This window comes from Pinus tabuliformis, chromosome 9 (assembly GCF_031772625.1).
Source record: "Pinus tabuliformis cultivar Carrire ecotype Pingquan chromosome 9, CPIR1, whole genome shotgun sequence".
NCBI classification, from domain to species: Eukaryota; Viridiplantae; Streptophyta; class Pinopsida; order Pinales; family Pinaceae; genus Pinus; species Pinus tabuliformis.
This window is the reverse complement of record NC_142307.1, coordinates 701,308,243-701,327,240: the sequence shown is the minus strand read 5'-3', so window position 1 is coordinate 701,327,240 and position 18,998 is coordinate 701,308,243. Positions and strand designations below refer to the sequence as shown.

Here is an 18,998-nt window from a genome sequence, read left to right as displayed (position 1 = left end):
TTTACATAACAAAAGAGTCAAATATTTTTTATCATAAAACAAAAACAATATAATCTACTCGATAAATATTAAAAGAAATTGAATCCAACAAGTGTTACATAGTAGCTATTCCCTGTCGCTTAGCTTAAAGATATGTAAATTAAAGTGAAAAACAATAAAAGAGCTATGTGACGTTGGCTATCAAAACTCTCAACAGAACATTGGCTATCTGAAGTGTCTACTAGAAATTCAATTGTGTGCATAATGAACATTTCGTTCCAACATTTACTGAGGGCTGATTTAGTCTCCAAAAAGGAGTTAAGTAGTTCTGAGCAGGATTTGTATATAGATAGGATGATCTTGGTCCTAGTGAACTAATTTTGATGTGGGCCTTTGAAGAAATCAAATGAAATCGGATTAATCTACATTCAATTAAATTGGTTCTTAAATTTTTACACAAAACTAAAAAAATTTACATAATTTTTTATTTTTATTTTTATTTATTTATTTCTCTGGAAATTCTTTTACAATAATTGGTTCTTTTTGTGGGAAACAACTATAAACTTTACCCGGGAGAAGTGCTAGTTGATTTCCACTGCATATATATTTCATGGGAAAAAATATTTATTGAAAATATAGAAATTAATATATCTAGTCATATTTATGTTAAAAATATATTTATATTAACATTGTGTATCTTAAAAGAATCTGTTCACTTCTACCAATTACTTCAAGGTAGAATTTCTAATTTGTGAAACTATGTGTATTGTAACTTTTTAGTCATTGTGAACATTTTTCTCGAAATGCAGGGTGGAATATCAAATTTTAAGCTTGCTTGGCCATATAAGTATTAGCTTCACACCTGTAATGAGTACTTTGACTCCAAGTATTTCAGCGTTGATTAAGAAGCATGGAAAACTATAAATTGTTTTCAAAACTTCGGGAGCATGTTTATAAAATAGAACATGAATAATTCTAATTTTGTTATTTTGAGCATTTATTTGATTGTTCTATTTAAATAAGTACTGACAACAATAAAGAAATTTTCAGTGCCAATCCATCTCCGGATTACTAAGGTCTAGCAAAACATATATCCATTATAAATTATTAACTAATTATGTTATATCAATACCATACTGATGATCATTGTCATAAACTGTTATCATTTTGAAAATAAATAAAAAATGTTTAAATAAAAATGCATTTTATACCACTCATTTTTTGTTATTTGCTATTATTTATAGCAAGATATTATTTATACAAAAATACTTATATTTGGTACACACCTTGATACCATGTCGGGAACTCAATAGCTAATCGAAATATAAATATTGTTTAGATTTTGTTTTCTCATTAAATGGACAAAAACATGAGATTAAGCAGCGTGAATACCCCGCCGCGAACTCACACTTCAATGGAACATACTGCACGGCCCCCAAAACCTACTCAAATTTAACTATACATAGATAGAGAGGCGACCATTAATGGTGTATGTTGAATTGCTCAATGTAGGCAGAAAGGCAACCATTAATGACATATGTTGAGTTGCTCAGTGTGATTGCGACAAGTATATTTGGCACGAATATATGCGATATAGAGTTGGGTATCCATACATAAATAACCGATTATTGAAGTACACAGTGAGTGGAGACGCTCCTAAGTTTGTGCAAGTGGGAGCCTCAACGTGCACTCTATCCAACATTCTGAGTGACAATATGACTTAAAAAACCTACGGATATGTCAGCGCTACTTAATCTCCTAAAGATTGCATTGCACATGTAATATTAGAACATATTTGATTTGATTTGAAGGTACAATGCAGTAAATCCTCCAACACAAATTTTTAGGTATTGGCTAATAAGATGTGTAAATAAACCACCAATAAGATAAGAGATAAATATGAATAACAAAAAGATAAAAAATAAAAAATAAAAAAATACTATAGTGTAACTTTAGTAAATAGAAAAATATTTGTTATCTTTGACCAAATTAATTCAAAATCAGCATAAATTGATTGCATAATACTTGTTGCGGCAGGTATAATAAGAGACAAGGGACCAATTAAAAACAATTTAAAATCTCATAATGCACCATAAACTGAATGCATAATACCTAATGCAACAGGAATAATAAGAGAGGGGACCAATTAAAAATAATTTAAAGTCTCATAATGCATACATGAACTCACTACAATGATGTGACAATGTAGAATAGTTCATTGTAAAAGAAAGATAAAGAGTAGTCAAAATGATATGATAATGTAAAATAATTCATTGTAAAAAAAGGATGAAGAATAGTCAAAAAAGATTGAATTCAAATAAGTTAAGTTTTAAAAATCTATTTTATTTTCATATAATTAATTAATTAATTAAAATTTTTAAAAACCAAATTCAAAATTACAACATAATTCTAATAAAATTTTAAAAACAAAAACACTTTTTAAAAAACACTTAACCATATTCCACATTTCACACCATATTCTACACTCCACACAAATAAACACTTAACCATATTCCACACTTCACACCATATTCTACACTCCACACAAATGAACATGAATAGACAATGAAGAACAAACTAAGGATAATCAAGTCAGAACACAAATTGTCCATGAAAAACAAACTAAAGATACCCAAATCCAAACACATATTGAAATCATAGAATACCTAGTCTACTGCCAAAAAAACTGTTATGAAAAAATAATCAAATCAAATATTAATATTTAAATTAAGTTGTAATTTTCTAATTAATTTTTAACATTTTTAAAATAAATTTTATTTAATTATAAACTGTTATGAAAAAAATAATCAAATCAAATATTAATATTAAATTAAGTTGTAATTTTCTAATTAATTTTTAATATTTTTAAAATAGGTTTTATTTAATTATAAAGATGTACTTCAAATAAATCAAATATTAGTATTTAAAATAAATTATAATTCTTTTATTTAATTTATAACATATTTAAAATAAAATAAATCTAACTTTAAAAGGGTTTTCAAAGTGAAACGAAGTTGACTCAATGACCTGATAAAAATGTCACAAGTTGACCAAGCCTGTCGATAAAAATGTGCCATAGGGAGAAAGCTCTTCTCTCACATTACAAACCTCGAGGAAAACTTTATGTGCGAAATTTCGGGACGAGGACGAGCTTGAGCTTTTCCAAATCAGAGGAATGAGGCAATTGGCCAGGCGGCATTTACTATGGTTATGGGTTTGGAACCTACCTTGAACCCAAGTCGTAACGGCCCAAGGTCTGCACAGATGCAGTTATAACATTTCCTATAGACAACCCAAGTCGTAACGGCCCAAGGTCTGCACAGATGCAGTTATAACATTTCCTATAGACAGTGCATGCAGGATTCTTGAATCTTCCCATTAATGCAACCCTCGTTTTCAGGCTCGTGCTGGCATATGGTACAGGAGGAATCGTTGGTGTACTTGCGGGAAAGGTTATGATCTCTAAAATGCAGAAATTGGGTTCGTCTGGTATGAAAATCTCTACAGCTTAAACACAACAAAAACTAATTTTAGAAAACAATAATCCAGAAGTCAAACTGTCATGCTTTCTGCTGGTAATTTTATGGATCTTTCTCTTCATCATTGATGCCTTTTTTATGAGTTGGGTATGAAATATCCATTGGATTATCAGCGAGCTGTTAGAAAACATAATTCAGACCTATCAAGGAAAAGGAACCATATGCATTTCTCAACTATGTGATATGGTGATATTTCAAATTGAGGAAAACTGTCAATGGGATGTTAATTCACTGGTGTGAAGATGATGGTTTGTTATGCAATCACCAGGGTTCGAATCCGGGGAGATCCTACCCCACTCTTGGTGGCATGGTTGGGACAGATAAGCGTCTGGGTGATTTTGGCTGACAGATACCCTTGTCGTGCCATCTCAGCGAAATGAAATATACCCATATCTTGGCATGAAATCTTAGTGGAATGAAGTATAATCGTTTCTGGGTAGTTGGCCTTTCATTTGTGCCGAGTCCCCAGAAATGTTCCATTACAGGAGAAAATAAAGAGAAAAACCATTCTAATGTGAAGAACAAAGAGAAAAACCTTTGTAATGTGAAGAATAGTGGCTCAGCACAACAGCAGTGAAATTCAGTAGAACTCCAGCCCCAGGATGCAATTATATCACACTTATACAATAATCAGAAGGTACAGATTGATGTCCAAAATAAATAAACCTCAAATCTGAGAATGCCTAGGTATCTTATTAATTCAAGGCCAAGAATACTACAAATACTGCTTTAAGAAAAAATGCACCCCATATGGCAATGTCTTGCCCATTACAACAAACTCCATACACACACCATGCCAGAGACATAAAATCAGCTGTGCTTCCTACTATAGCCAGAGCCCAGGGTACTGTAATCACAGAATATTAGAATATCAGAACAAGTATCTGCAACTCAACCCCTAGAATATCTGTTTAGATGCAGAGTTGGTACTGGGCTTCACAAGCGATTCTCCGTCACTTGCTGTCAAACCCATCAAGGCAATATCTGCTGAAATGTTTTACTTGGAATTTCCATTCTCCCTTGCTGGCATTATATGAAATAAATCTGGCGCCCTGCTCTTCAGTTTTCCGTTTTAGCCTTTTCTCAAAATTTTCGACCTCAGGGCCTTTCAAGAACTCTTTACCTGTCTTTTTGTCCTTGCATTTCACATTTAATAGTGATATTTCTGCAGGCTCGTTTAGACCCTGGCCTACAGGAGGCTTTTTGCTTTCATCCATGTACACAAGGATCTCGCACTTGTTGAATTGGATAATGCCCTCCAAGTCTAGGCATCTAACATCTGTTTCCCCAAAAAACTTCACTGATCCATAACCTCTTCTACCCACGACAAAATCTTTAACCTGACTGCAATAATCAGGTTCCGCACTCTCTTTCACTGTTAATTCTTGTATCGTTGGTTCCATATAGTAGTCAGAGTGCCAAAGCTTTGGCATAAGATCTTCAATTTCTGTAACATGCATATAAGTTGTGGCAGATTCACCATTTCTATTTCTGGATATTGACACATATCCAGACCCTTTAGGGTTATGTTCTTCCAAAGAAACATTCTGTCTTGTAAAAAATTCCGAGGTAAACTTATCAATGGATTTTGATGGCAGAGGACTGTTATAAAGGTCCGCATTATCAGTATCAGCACTTGGCCATGTATCGGTAGTGCCTATCAAACAGAAAAACAATTAGTCAAAAACATCAAAAACCAAGCAGGAAAATTGAGATGAACAAAATGATCAAGCGGATTAGTAATGCATACTTTGAGGTTCTTGTGCAGAGGAATTTTCAAGACTAGGCTGTCCAGCGATAACGTGCATTTCCGGTGTCCAACAGTGTTCCTGCAATTTCTACGCAAACAATTTTTTTATCATTAAATTTATACAAATTCAAAGCAGGCACGCAAAAAAAATCTTGAAAATATTGAAAGATTCGCCCACTACCTTAACTTCAATGACTCAGGTACATTTATGATAGCTTTTCATATTTTAGTTAGTACCTCAACCATAAGCTAAGGTACATGAACCATGAATCGTCACATCATCAACCAGCTGACACTTTATCCGACTCCAATTAAATATTATGTTAATTTTTAGAGTGTAAATTGTAATCTTTCTTTTTCACTAAATCTTTACTCAATAGAATTATAGAAAAATTTAAACTTAGAAATAGCTCTGCATGCAGAGTCACCTGATAGTGATTAAACCGTAAACATTTAGTGCTTAAGAGAAAGACATCATAACATCCATGAGTAATTGCTCAAGTTTGGTATTATTCTAGGTGCATGCGCACAGAGGCCATATGGATCTGCTCTTGATATTCAAAACATATTTTACACTCATTCATATTCATGTATAGGCACATTGATAGGTCTGGATTCTTAATGCGTTAATTGAAAAAGACACACATGGGGATGCATATGAATAATCAGAAACAAGGAGATCCCAAACTTCTTTCTTCACGAGAAGAAGCACATTGATAGGTTTGGAATATGGATACTTCAATTCAGAAAGACACATATGGATATGTATACTAATGATCAGCAACAGGAAGCTCCTGAACTTTTTTCTTTACAAGGTGCTCGAGCACCTTTATCTTGCCTCAATCAACCCTCAACTTGCAGTCAGAACCTACATTTGTTTCCAAACTGACTTGCTGACAAATCGCTTGCAATTGAATAGAAAGCTTTGCCTCTTGGTTGCAACCATTTAGGAGTACTTCCAACAGCAATCTTCATAACTATTTTTGTATCCTGCATTTAGAGTCCTTAACTACGTGGCTCATTGATTACTTTGAGGCTTGGCAAGTCCAAGATTGCAATGATTGTAACTTATCTATTAAGATTTACTGGGGCAGCTGGTCTCTTGTATGCTTCCCACTGGAGTCTGCTGGGTACAATAGACGACTGCTGGCTACAACTGTCTTATGTTGAAAACAGGGGTGTATGTTGAAATTCTCAGCACATGTTAACAGTCCTAGCATTCTGACCTAACCCCCCTACTTAAGAACAACAGAACACTGAAAATACTGTCAAAACTGCAATTCGATATTTACTAGGCACTTAAACACATCAAACTGAAAATTATAACAGCAAGGAAAACAGATCTGAAACTCAAATTACATCCCTGTTTTATTACTCTGGAAAACAGGAAATAATGGAAGTGTCAAAACCTAATTATAATGACTCATGCTCTCTACTGAACTGAATGCTTAAACCCTACCTTGATCTTTCTTTTATAACTGAGGGAAGGCTTCTAGGGTTACAGAGATAGTCTGATCCAAAAATGGATTCGCTCCCAAAATAAATCCTAACCCCAAGATGAATAGTCTTAACTAGTTCACTTCTATCAAGGAGAATGACCCCTCCTTGGGATCTCCGCACTTTCCTTGGTCAATACCCATGTGCTACGTTTTAAACTAGAAAAGCAAACCTAAAATTGAAATTGTTAGAATTCTGAACAGTGATTTACAAAATAGAAAAGCACTGTTAATCCTGGAGCTTGCCTTTCTCAAACTAGAAAAGAAACTAACAAAAGCCACTTGCTAATTCTAGATTGCTAAATAAAGAACTGCAGTCCCTTACATAATACTGATCTCTCTTTCACAATCAATGTACCATACCGCTGGGTAGAGGATTGATGAGTGCACCCTGCCAATGGCTGTGCGAATTGTAGCTCTGTCACATATGTTTGTACCTGCTCTACTGTTGTACCTTCTTGCACTACTTCTGATACAACAAGATGAACTTCCTCTTCCCTTGTTGAATTGTTCTCTATGCATGTACCTACAACTGTACTTCTGTCACTAAAGCTGTTGTATGAACTGCTGTTACCTGACACTGTACCTTCTCTGCATGTGCTCAAGTTTTGAACACCTTCAGAGGTGCTTGCTGAACTTAAAGGTGTGCCTAGGACAAGACTATGTACAAAGGTACAAACTCTCATAGTGTAATATTCACTCTCAACCATGATCAACCTTGTATTATATCTTTTTATATTTGTAGGGTTGGCTAACCATTCCCAGCGTTCAAATCCAGCTATCATATTTTATAGTATTCCTCTATTTATGACCCCCTCTCTTGAGGAGGTTTTCTCTAATCTTATCCAACGTCAAGTCGCATAGAGGAATGTGGGAGAATATCAAGCTGATTCAAAAGCTATCTCTACACCTTCTAAGCATGAGTTCAAGAATGCTAGGGGTAGCTCCATAAAGAAGAAACACGTCTGCTATTTCTGTCGTAAAGAAGGAAACACCTTTAGATCTTGCATTTTTTGTCTTCAAAATATTGAAGAGCTTTCCAAACAGACATGGTGTGATAAAGTGCTTCTTGATGACACTGTTGGATCCCTTCTCAATGCACATTTGGGTGTGCACTCCTGCTATTAGTCGTCCTCCTCTCAAGAATGGATTGTTGATTCTGAAGCTATTAAGTGTATGATCAAGCATCAACACCTCCTCTCCAATTACCAATAGTGACATTGTGGAGAGAATGTGGTCATTAATAATAACTCATCCTTACCAGTTTCAAGAAGTAGTGATGCCATCATTCACACCACTAAGTTTGCAGATGTTCGTCATGTTCCAAAAACTGGATTGAAGCTTCTTGTCCTTTACTACATCACACTAACAAAAAGGTGGAAATTTGGCCAAATTAATCAGTTGTGAAGGACATGAATGATGGTTTTAAAGTGGTTTCGTCAAGGTATTGTGATGAATTTGATAATATGTAAAGGTAGGGAAGACTCCTTCCTTAGAATGGAAAGGGTTTGCTGCTATGGTAGGCAATGCTGACAATGCCAACATTCCATGGCATCAACATTTGGGACATGCAAACTTTGGGCCTTTGTGACATACGAGTCATTTGAACATGGGCGATGATCTCCCACAGCTTGAACCACCCAGTGGTGTATATGAAGGAGGTGTGTTGGAGAGACACCATCAATAGTCCTTTCCCAAGGACACAACAAGGTCAGCTTCTCAGCATTTTGAGTGTTTTGTGGTCATATTTGTGGGCTTATGGTCACTTTTTCCCTTGGGGGAGCTCAGTGCTTCCTCACCTCATTGATGATTTTCCCTCCTTCCTTTGGATATACACCATTCAATCCAAGGATGAAGCTTTTGGGATTTGGGGAATTTAAAGAGTCCGCAAAAACTCAAAGCAAGAAAAGGATTGGTAATGACTGCAAAACATTTCTAATTTCTCATGACATCTCTTGGTAGAGCATTACTCTCCTACACTTCGTAGCATAATAGAGTAGGTAAATGTAAGAAATAGTTCGATGCATCCTTCACTCCAAGGAAATGGCCCTTTAAATTTCACAGACAAATGGTTTTCTATGTTTCCCACATTATGAATCAAACACTTACTCTTGTTATTCAAGGTATGACTCCATACGAGAAATATAAACAAACCTTTAGTTTCACATTTGAAAGTTTTTGGATTAAGTGCATAGGCCCATATTACTAGTGAAAAGTAAATAAATTGAAAGCTAAAATCATTGCTTCATCCTAGTGGGCTACAATGAAGTTTACAAGTCATATCATCTATATGTCAGTTCGCTCACAAGTTAATTGAACATAAAGACGTTATCTTTGATCAAGTTCCTACTCATGTTTTGCTAGGATCATTTTGATTCCTTGCTAATGATTCCCGACATGTTTCAGTGGATATTTTGCCTTAACATTATGATGTTGGTCCTGTTACCCACCATTTTGTGGGTAATATCCCTAAGAGAAAATTTTTCTCCAAGATGGTCCTCAGCCGACAACCCCTTGCAACCATCAACTAGCTCATTGTGCCATTTTTCCGCCACCTGAGCCATCCATGTGGTCTCTTGCCCATCTGCCATGATCGTATGTTTGAAGGTGGGCCTCCTGAATCTAAAGGTATGCTTTGTCATTTTGAAATTGAGTATTGTGGTTTGCTTATCATGGACACTTCTGGGCATGGATTATTGGGGGGATTCGGTGGAAAGGATGGGCTAGGTCTATGCTTCTGACCCCTAGACCCCTTTTAGGAATTAACCTTGGATTCTAGTCTCGTGGGATCTCTTTCACTGCCATTTGGTTTTAGGGATGGTATTTCACGGGAAACCTTGATTTTGGTTGCATGGCCCCGCTCCCTTATCCACTTATATTACCCTCTTTCCACTCATTATTACCCCATCCATCATTTTTCTCGCCTGGGTCCACATTCCTCCATTAGGTCCACATAGGGTTAGCTTGCCCCTTCCCCTTGCCCACACCTTGGGTCATGGCCTGGAATGAAGCCCAGAGATTGATGCAGCTGAAAAGAAAGTTAAAAGCATATATGGCCACATTCAACAAGAAAAGTACCACAAAATGCAAAAGATGGCCGGGACAAAAACATTTTAGCACGTGGGCAAAAGCCAATACATGAACTCTACCCCATTATCATGGCAATCACCCTGGTTCCTACAAGTTCTATGAGCCTTCTTCATCATATAGGAACCCATGATTGTCCCAATCCCTGGTGGGCGATGAACCACCCCATCTTAAAAAGGGGATTCCATTGCTATATCTTACACATCATGCTCTAACCCCTCAAGCCCCGAGCAGTTAATGAAATAAAATCACAAAAAGGAAAAGGCATAAAAGAAGTTGGAAAAATCAAGGCAGGGGCACCTCATGTACCACGATTGCTCCCTCCTATACATTATAAACCCAAGTGTGGGCTTCCCTCTTATTAGCTACCCTTGCACCCCGACATGTGACCTAGGGCTACCCCTTTTCATCCCCTACTTCATTCACCATATTTGTCACATGCCACCACCTTTTGAAGGATGTACCTTGAATATTATTCCCTTTAGAAGTAGAAACCACCTAATAGGGTGCTTGGTTAACCCATTTGGAGTTTAGGAGACATTGGCACATCTTGAAGCCCATTATGGAAGGGCAGGCCATTATGAAGTCCCCACATGTGGTCCATGATTAGGTAAGTTTATTTACTCGATTTCTTTAATGACTCGTTGTACTAGAAGACTAAGGGACGCATTGGATCTTATGCATGATTGCAAATGGTTTCCATTTGGGGTTTGGTCTCCCTATACGGTGTCCTAATCCTCTAGAGGGCTACATTGGCAGATGTAGGGTGAGCGTTGAGAGCCACAAGCCTCCACAGCAGCAGATTGCACTCCATGGATCCCCATAGCCATTCAGAGTTTGCTCGTGGTTCACTTTTTGAACGAGGAGGATGCTCTTGATCCATCATGCCCAGCTGGACGCCAGAACTACACCATACACTTGGCAGATGATCCAGGACTTCCACGATGATGTGGCATCACCTACACCATTGTCCTAGCCCTTGAGGACAACCTATAGGCATCTTCGATTTGTTTGGAGACTCATGAGGACACTTGTGTGCCCCCATATGTCATTTGGAGCACCACAAGTTTTTACAAGGGGCCACCCCCTTGCCCACTGCTTTTGAGTGTCATTATCTTCATTATGGCACCCATGGACCTCATTAGGCCTCTTAGAGGGCCCTACGACAAGCATAGTTTATTATTTGACCTCTTAAGAGGCTTTCTTCTTCATTTATGAGCTAGTTTGGTGGGCTTGTCACCAAAAGTTGAATTATTAGCACATTATTTTATTTTTGGGGCTTATGTAGACCAAGGAGGCTAATTCAAACTCCTAAGATGTGTATAAATACAAGTGAGGTGAGATCATTTCTCATCATCACTTTGGATTGGATCTCTCTCTTCTTTAGAGAATTTCACACTTTTTTCTAGAGGATGAATTGGAGCTTTTATGGATGAATTTTGATGTATGGTTGTTGGTCTATCTTCTCTTGGAGCTTCTCTATTGTCATTTGTGAATGGTTGGATATACTCTACTGCATGTAAGTACAAAATTTTGATGTTATTCTTGTTACTTTTTGTCATATATGCTGGACTAGGATTTTCGTTGTTTTAGGGCTAATTGCTGCATGCAATTGTTGCTTAATATTGTGGAATTGTCTCTATTATAACGTTCTCTCCATGTATGGGACATGTAGTGTGAGAAAAATATCCTAGGGGTAAAATTTGACCTTGATAAGCCATTCTTCTTGTGCATTTGAAGTATAAAAGCTACAAGATTGCTTTCACTTGACCTAGAGAGTTTGTGAAGTAATTTTGAGGCTTCCTTGATTAGGAACCAAGAAATATTACACATAATCAACATAGATTCCATTCTTCCAAGGATTAAGGCACTGATCTACCAAGGGTGGTCGCCAAAACTCTTATTCTTTCACCTTCTCCCAAGTCTAGCCACACTAGGGTGCCTAGGGCATCAATTTCCAGACAAGTTAGCCACTAAAAGAATTCGATCTCCTAGGGTCTCCTGCGCTGGCTTTTCCTCTAGCCCTCCTCCAAATTTGAAGACATTCCAACGATGGAGTTGGGAGAAAAGCCAAGCCCTAGCTCCGTGACAAAAAATTGCCCTGCCATTGGGTCATGGCCTGGAATGAAGCCCGAAGGTTGATGCAGCTAGAAAGAAAGTTAAAAGCATATATGGCCACATTCAACAGGAAGAGTACCATAAAATGCAAAATATGGCTGGGACAAAAACATTTTAGCACGTGGGCAAAAGCTAATACATGAGCTCTACCCCTCCTACAGGTTCTATGAGCCTTCTTCATTATATAGGAACCCATGATTGTCCCAACCCCTGGTGGGCAATGAACCACCCCATATTAAAAAGGGGATTCCACTGCTATATCTTACACATCATGATCTAACCCCTCGAGCCCCGAGCAGTTAATCAAAGAAAATCACAAAAAGGCAAAAGGCATAAAAGAAGGGTGGAAAAATCAAGGTTGGGGCACCTCATGTACCACGATTGCTCCCTCCTATACATTATAAACCCAAGTGTGGGCTTCCCTCTTATTAGCTACCCTTGCACCCCGACATGTGACCCAGGGCTACCCTTCTTCATCCCCTACTTCATTCACCATATCTGTGACATGTCACCACCTTTCGAAGGATGTACCTTGAATATTGTCCCCTTTAGAAGTAGAAACCACCTAATAAGGTGCTTGGTTAACCCATTTGGAGTTTAGGAGATATTGGCACATCCCGAAGCCCATTATGGAAGGGTAGGCCATTATGAAGTCCCCACGTGTGGTCCATGATTAGGTAAGCTCATTTACTTGATTTCTTTAATGACATGTTGTACTGTAAGGCTATGGGACAAATTTGATCTTATGCAGGATTGTAGATGGTTTCCATTTGGGGTTTGGTCTCCCTATATGGGGTCCTAATCCTCTAGAGGGCTACATTGGCACATGTAGGGTGAGCGTTGAGAGCCACGAGTCTCCACAGTAGCAGATTGCACTCCATGGATCCGCACAGCCATTCAGAGTTTGCTCGTTGTTCACTTATTGGACGATGAGGACGCTCTTTATCCATCATGCTTAACCGGTCCTAGATCTACACCATACACCTGGCGGATGATCTAGGACTTCCACAATGATGTGGCATTAACTACACCATTATTCTAGCCCTTGAAGGCAACCTACAGGCATCTTCGATTTGTTTGGAGACCCATGAGGACACTTGTGTGCCCCCATATGTCATTTGGAGCACCACAGGTTATTACAAGGGGCCACCCCCTTGCCCATTGCTTTTGAGTGTCCTTCTCTTTATTATGGCACCCATGGACCTCATTAGGCCTCTTAGAGGGCCCTATGACATGCATAGTTTATTATTTGACCTCTTAAGAGGCTTACTTCTTCATTTATGAGCTAGTTTGGTGGGCTTGTCACCAAAAGTTGTATTATTAACACATTATTTTATTTTTGGGGCTTCCAAAGAGGCTAATTCAAACTCCTAAGATATGTATAAATACAAGTGAGGTGAGATCATTTCTCATCATCACTTTGGATTGGATCTCTCTCTTCTTTAGAGAATTTCACACTTTTTTCTGGAGGATGAATTGGAGCTTTTATGGATGAATTTTGATGTATGGTTGTTGGTCTATCTTCTCTTGGAGCTTCTCTATTGTCATTTGTGAATGGTTGGATATACTCTACTACATGTAAGTACAAAATTTTGATGTTATTCTTGTTACTTTTTGTCATATATGTTGGACTGGGATTTTCGTTGTTTTAGGGCTAATTGTTGCATGCAGTTATTGCTTAATATTGTGGAATTGTCTCTATTATAATGTTCTCTCCATGTATGGGCCATGTAGTGTGAGCGAAATATCCTAGGGGTAAAATTTGACCTTGATAAGCCATTCCTCTTGTGCATTTGAAGTATAAAAGTTGCAAGATTGCTTTCACTTGACCTAGAGGGTTTGTGAAGTAATTTTGAGGCCTCCTTGATTGGGAACCAAGAAATATTACACATAATCAACATAGAATCCATTCTCCCAAGGATTAAGGCACTGATCTACCAAGGGTGGTCACCAAAACTCTTATTCTTTCACCTTCTCCCAAGTCTAGCCACATTGGGGTGCCTAGGGCATCAATTTCCTGACAAGTTAGCCACTAAAAAAATTCGACCTCTCCTGCGTTGGCTTTTCCTCTAGCCCTCCTCCAAATTTGAAGACATTCCGACAGTGGAGTTGGGAGAAAAGCCAAGCCCTAGCTCTGGGACCAAAACTTGCCTTGCCATCCCCAAGGCTAGCACTTCCTAGGGTCAAACCAACATCTTTGAGCAATTATATTTTCTTTGATCCTCTCCCCACCTTGTCTAGGGTAAGAATATCATTGGTTGCTACATTCCTTCCTCATACCCTAGACTGGGTCCACTTGGCCCCGTGTGGTCCCACTCCTTTGAAAGACCATTCTTCAAGAACCATCTAAGATACCAATTCTAACAAGGATTTTAGGGATTGGGAAACTCCTTCACAAGTCTTATCCCATAAACCTAACCCTCAAATCCTCTCCTCCTTTCCCTAGATTACCTAGTACCTTGCTTACAAAGCAAACAATCTTTATCCTTCAAATTCTGGGAAAGGGATATTCGGGTCACTCATATCCATTGACTTATCCTTCATTAGTGACTCCACACATACTGGGTCTCCCCATCGATGAAGTCTGTAAATAGAAGGGAGGCTTAGCTGAGGTGACAACGGGTTAAGACTCCATTTGTTGCCCCTGGCCTAACATTTGCCCTTCAGGTCCCCTGCTAGTTTGAGTGGTAACATTTTGGCGCCGTTGCCGGGGACACGAGACGTGTGTTTTGTTGCTCATACGACATATTGACATATCATTATTGGCAACTCCACTAGAAGAATGAAGCCCTAGTTTTAGACTTAGTTACTGGAGAATCCACAGTAAAAACCATTTTTCGTCAACGTTTCAAATCCCAACTGGGATCCATCATCAGGACTTTCTTGAAAGTTGATAGTAGAAGAGCTTAATTGAGGGATTAAGTAGTTATGAGGAGAGTAGATTTTAATATGAGATGAATGTCAACTTAGTTTTAAGAATATTAATTGTAGATTTTTTAATAATTTTTGATTAATTACTGATGAGTTAATTTATTATTATAATCCCTTAATCTTAATATCCCTAAACCTTTAAAACTTAATATTAATAATTTTAATAAATAATATTTTTAGATTAGTTACCGGAGAATCCACAGTAAAAACCATTTTTTGTCAATGTTTCAAATCCCAACTGGGATCCATCATCAGGACTTTCTTGAATGTTGATAGTAGAAGAGCTTAATTGAGTCTACAGCTCTTCTTGCTATCTTCACTCTAAATTTTTCCAGTAAAATAATTTCACTCCATGTATCCCCTCTGTATAGGGAAATGATTCTGGATTTAAGACATCTGTGGTATATATCTTTAGATTAGTTATCGGAGAATCCATAGTAAAAATCATTTTTCGTCAACGTTTCAAATCCCAACTGGGATCCATCATCAGGACTTTCTTGAATGTTGATAGCAATGTTCCACCAAGACTCCGGGATGGGGAGACGTGGGTGCAAGGAGACGCACAAGGGGGACGTGTGGGAGTACCCTCAAATTTTAGGGAAATTTAGGGGGGACGGGGGGACGTCGGGGTATATATTTTTTTCCTTTTTAATATATATATATATATATATATATATATATATATATATATATATATATATTTCAAATTCATATTCAATAATGAAAGCATAAATACAATGATACATACATAATTGAATTAAATAATGAAATACATTGATCCATACTCATCATCCTTACTAATACATACATGATTCATCCATAGACCACGAGATTCAATAATGAAATACTCCAATCCATATTCATTATTCATTATTCACCATTTCAGAATCTACATTGATTTAAAAATTAAATTCATCATTCATAATTCTAGATTCTAAATTGATTTAAAATTAGAATTCATCATTCATCATTCTAGAATCTAATTAGTACTAAGCAAAATAGACTATAATAGACACTGAAATCTGAATACTGGAATAGTAAATTGATATAACTAAAACTCAAAAACAGTGGAGTGATGGGTCTAAAAGTCACTCTAAAGTACAAAGAGGGCTTGGTGCTCTTCATTAAATACAAATTCCATACCTTGTACATGACAAAATGCAATGGAAACATTGCAATTCATCGAATCCTGAATTCCTGAAAAATTGTTAAGTCTGTTGGATTTTGAGTGAGATCTAAAATTCTATTTTCTCCATATGAAATCCAATGAGGTCGGAACCACTCTCAAACATCCTAAGTCATTTCATGGTAATGTTAAAAATTTAAGTAAAAGGATGAAAATGAAAGATAAAGGAGAATGTCACTTTTACTTGCATAGCATTAGTAGGGAAATATGGTCAAATACTAGGTTTTCCCTGTCATAAATCATTGTTTACAAGCAAATTTAATGGGGGACGCATAGCCCATATTGAGGGGGGAATGCCTGGGCATCCCCCTTTTGGGGAGTCACATCCCCCACACTGGGGAAACATCCCCCCTGCGTCTCCCTGCGTCTCCCCAAAAGGGGGATGTGGGGAAACGTTTCCCCAGACGTCCCCCCATCTCGGGTGCGTGGGGTGCGAGGGGTGCGCGCACCCGACCCTGGGGGACGCATCCCCGTGGAACACTGGTTGATAGTAGAAGAGCTTAATTGAGTCTGCAGCTCTTCTTGCTATCTTCACTCTAAATTTTTCGAGTAAAATAATTTCACTCCATGTATCCCCTTCGAATTCACAGTAAAAACCATTTTTCGTCATGTTGACAGTAGAAGAGCTTAATTGAGTTTGCAGCTCTTCTTGCTATCTTCACTCTAAATTTTTTGAGTAAAATAATTTCACTCCATGTATCCCCTCCGAATCCATAGTAAAAACCATTTTTCGTCATGTTGATAGTAGAAGAGCTTAATTGAGTTTGTAGCTCTTCTTGCTATCTTCACTCTAAATTTTTCGAGTAAAATAATTTCACTCCATGTATCCCCTCCGAATCCATAGTAAAAACCATTTTTCGTCATGTTGATAGTAGAAGAGCTTAATTGAGTATGCAGCTCTTCTTGCTATCTTCACTCTAAGAAGAAGTGAAGCCCTAGTTCTTCATTTAACTTTAAAGTTAATGCTTGCAGGGTGAAGCAAGCATCTATCAAGGCACTTTAATTCACCTCGGCGACTCCATTATAATCTTAACATGCAAAATCATAGGAAATGGAAATTTCTTTTGGTCCTATATTTGAAAAACTCAATAACCAAGAGATTCAACAACTGCAAAAGAAAGTAGTGGAATATGCAGAAACTTTTCAAAATATGTTGGAGGGCATGGATATGGAATTCATGCTCAGGTTTTATAGGTTGCAAGAAGTACAACTCAACATAGTAAGGTGTGCTTATGAAGAGGATCCTAGTCGTCTCCTTGAACTTGCTCACATAACTTGTGCTGTGAATATTCTGGATAACCTCATCAATAACAATGTGAAAGGGAATACCTCCTCTGAGGATGACGAAGAATTGGATCCCACGAGCCTCCAAGTCATGCAAGAAAGAATGGATGAATATAGTAGGTCATGCAGGGAGGTAGTAAGGGAATATAATTCTAATGAAGTTTTCTCTTGCTTATATGATGAAGAAGTGAAGCTTCATAAGATGAAATGTGAATATAAAGAGAACCCTACTAATGCTCTCCTCCTAGAAGCATACTACCAGAATCATGTAACAAATACCTTAGCCATTGTTCTTCAAGAGAAGGGAGAAGAAGAGAGGTCCCGCTTGTCAAGCAACCAAGATGGAGATGACCTTGAGGACCTCGGTGATGAGCAAGAAGATGAGTCCTTGTTGGGGCTGTAGGATGAGTAGGATGATTTTGAGAGCACATGTGTTGAGGACAATGAAGTTATGGAAAGTAAGGCCGAGACTGACCTTACCTTTCTCAAAGATATCACTCCTGGTGACTCTCCTTTTGAAAATCTTGAGGAAGATGATCCCGTGGGCTCCTTGGAGAATGACATTGGAGATTATTTCCACATTGAAAAAGAGAAATGGGAGATCATTGGGCCCCAATTTGATTGTGCTCCCATTTATGATATTGACAAGGAAGATGAGATTGAGATTTGTTTCTCCTTTATCCCAAACATTACTTACAATGACATATCCATCGATGCCTTTGGGAAGGAGAATTATTATTTTCCCTTGCATGAAGAAGGGCAGTTGGAAGTGATTGATTCTCCTTTTAACGAAAGCCCAATCTTTAATGTTGATAATGAGGAAAGAAATGAGGCTCCCAACTACCCACCTTATGACTATGTATTCAAGTCACTTGAGCCTTAGATTGTGGGGAAGAAAATTTCGTTCAACATAATACTTCACCCTCTCCTTTGCCTTTCCCTCTTGTCACCACCTTGAGTCTTCCTCATGTAATTCCCTCATCTCTTTTGATATGACCTCGAGTGACCATGCCCTTTTTCCCTTTTCTAAATATGGTGTCAGGGGAGAACCCTTCATCAAATATACTTTATCCCCTTTAACCTATCCTTAGGATTATGATCACTCCGCGACCTCCCCTCTTTGATGTGACCACCACATTGAGCGACCTATTTGTTGTAATCCTTCTTTCTTTCACCCTTCGTTCCCCTCTCATCACAACCATGTGACATCCTCAAAGCATGATATTACAAATAGTGATTGTGATGAGGAGTTCTTGAGAGTGATCATTCATTCCACCATTGTGTACCTAGAAGGAAAGCCCGAGACCTCTAGATTGACCAGTATTCTTTCTCCTAGGACTTCTCTTTACCTCAGATGGAGATCATGTTTGCCCGCGTCCCACCCACTTCATCCTCCATGTGACTATATCCACATTCGATTTGGGGGTTGCTACATGAGTAGTCATAGTGGTAGGCATATGTATATTAATGTGATCATATGTTCGTTGCATTGGCTTTATGTTTACACTTAGTATTAGCCTTACTATATGCATGTTAGGGTAGTATGCATTGCATGCTGATTTTGCATTAGAAATAACATCATATGATTTTTCTTATGATAGATAGATGCATATTTGCATATTTTATTT

The 18,998-nt window shown here is 37.8% G+C and overlaps 1 pseudogene across 1 annotated transcript; it reads right to left on the bottom strand.

The window, feature by feature from the left end:
* Positions 1-4,471: 4,471 nt before the first annotated feature.
* LOC149150597 (nuclear pore complex protein NUP98A pseudogene) lies at positions 4,472-17,658 on the bottom strand (annotated as a pseudogene). Its single transcript, XR_016263241.1, has 3 exons — positions 17,650-17,658; positions 5,269-5,356; positions 4,472-5,175 (listed from the first exon to the last, which is right to left on the bottom strand). The product of XR_016263241.1 is annotated as a nuclear pore complex protein NUP98A pseudogene (transcript).
* Between the last annotated feature and the right edge of the window lie 1,340 nt (positions 17,659-18,998).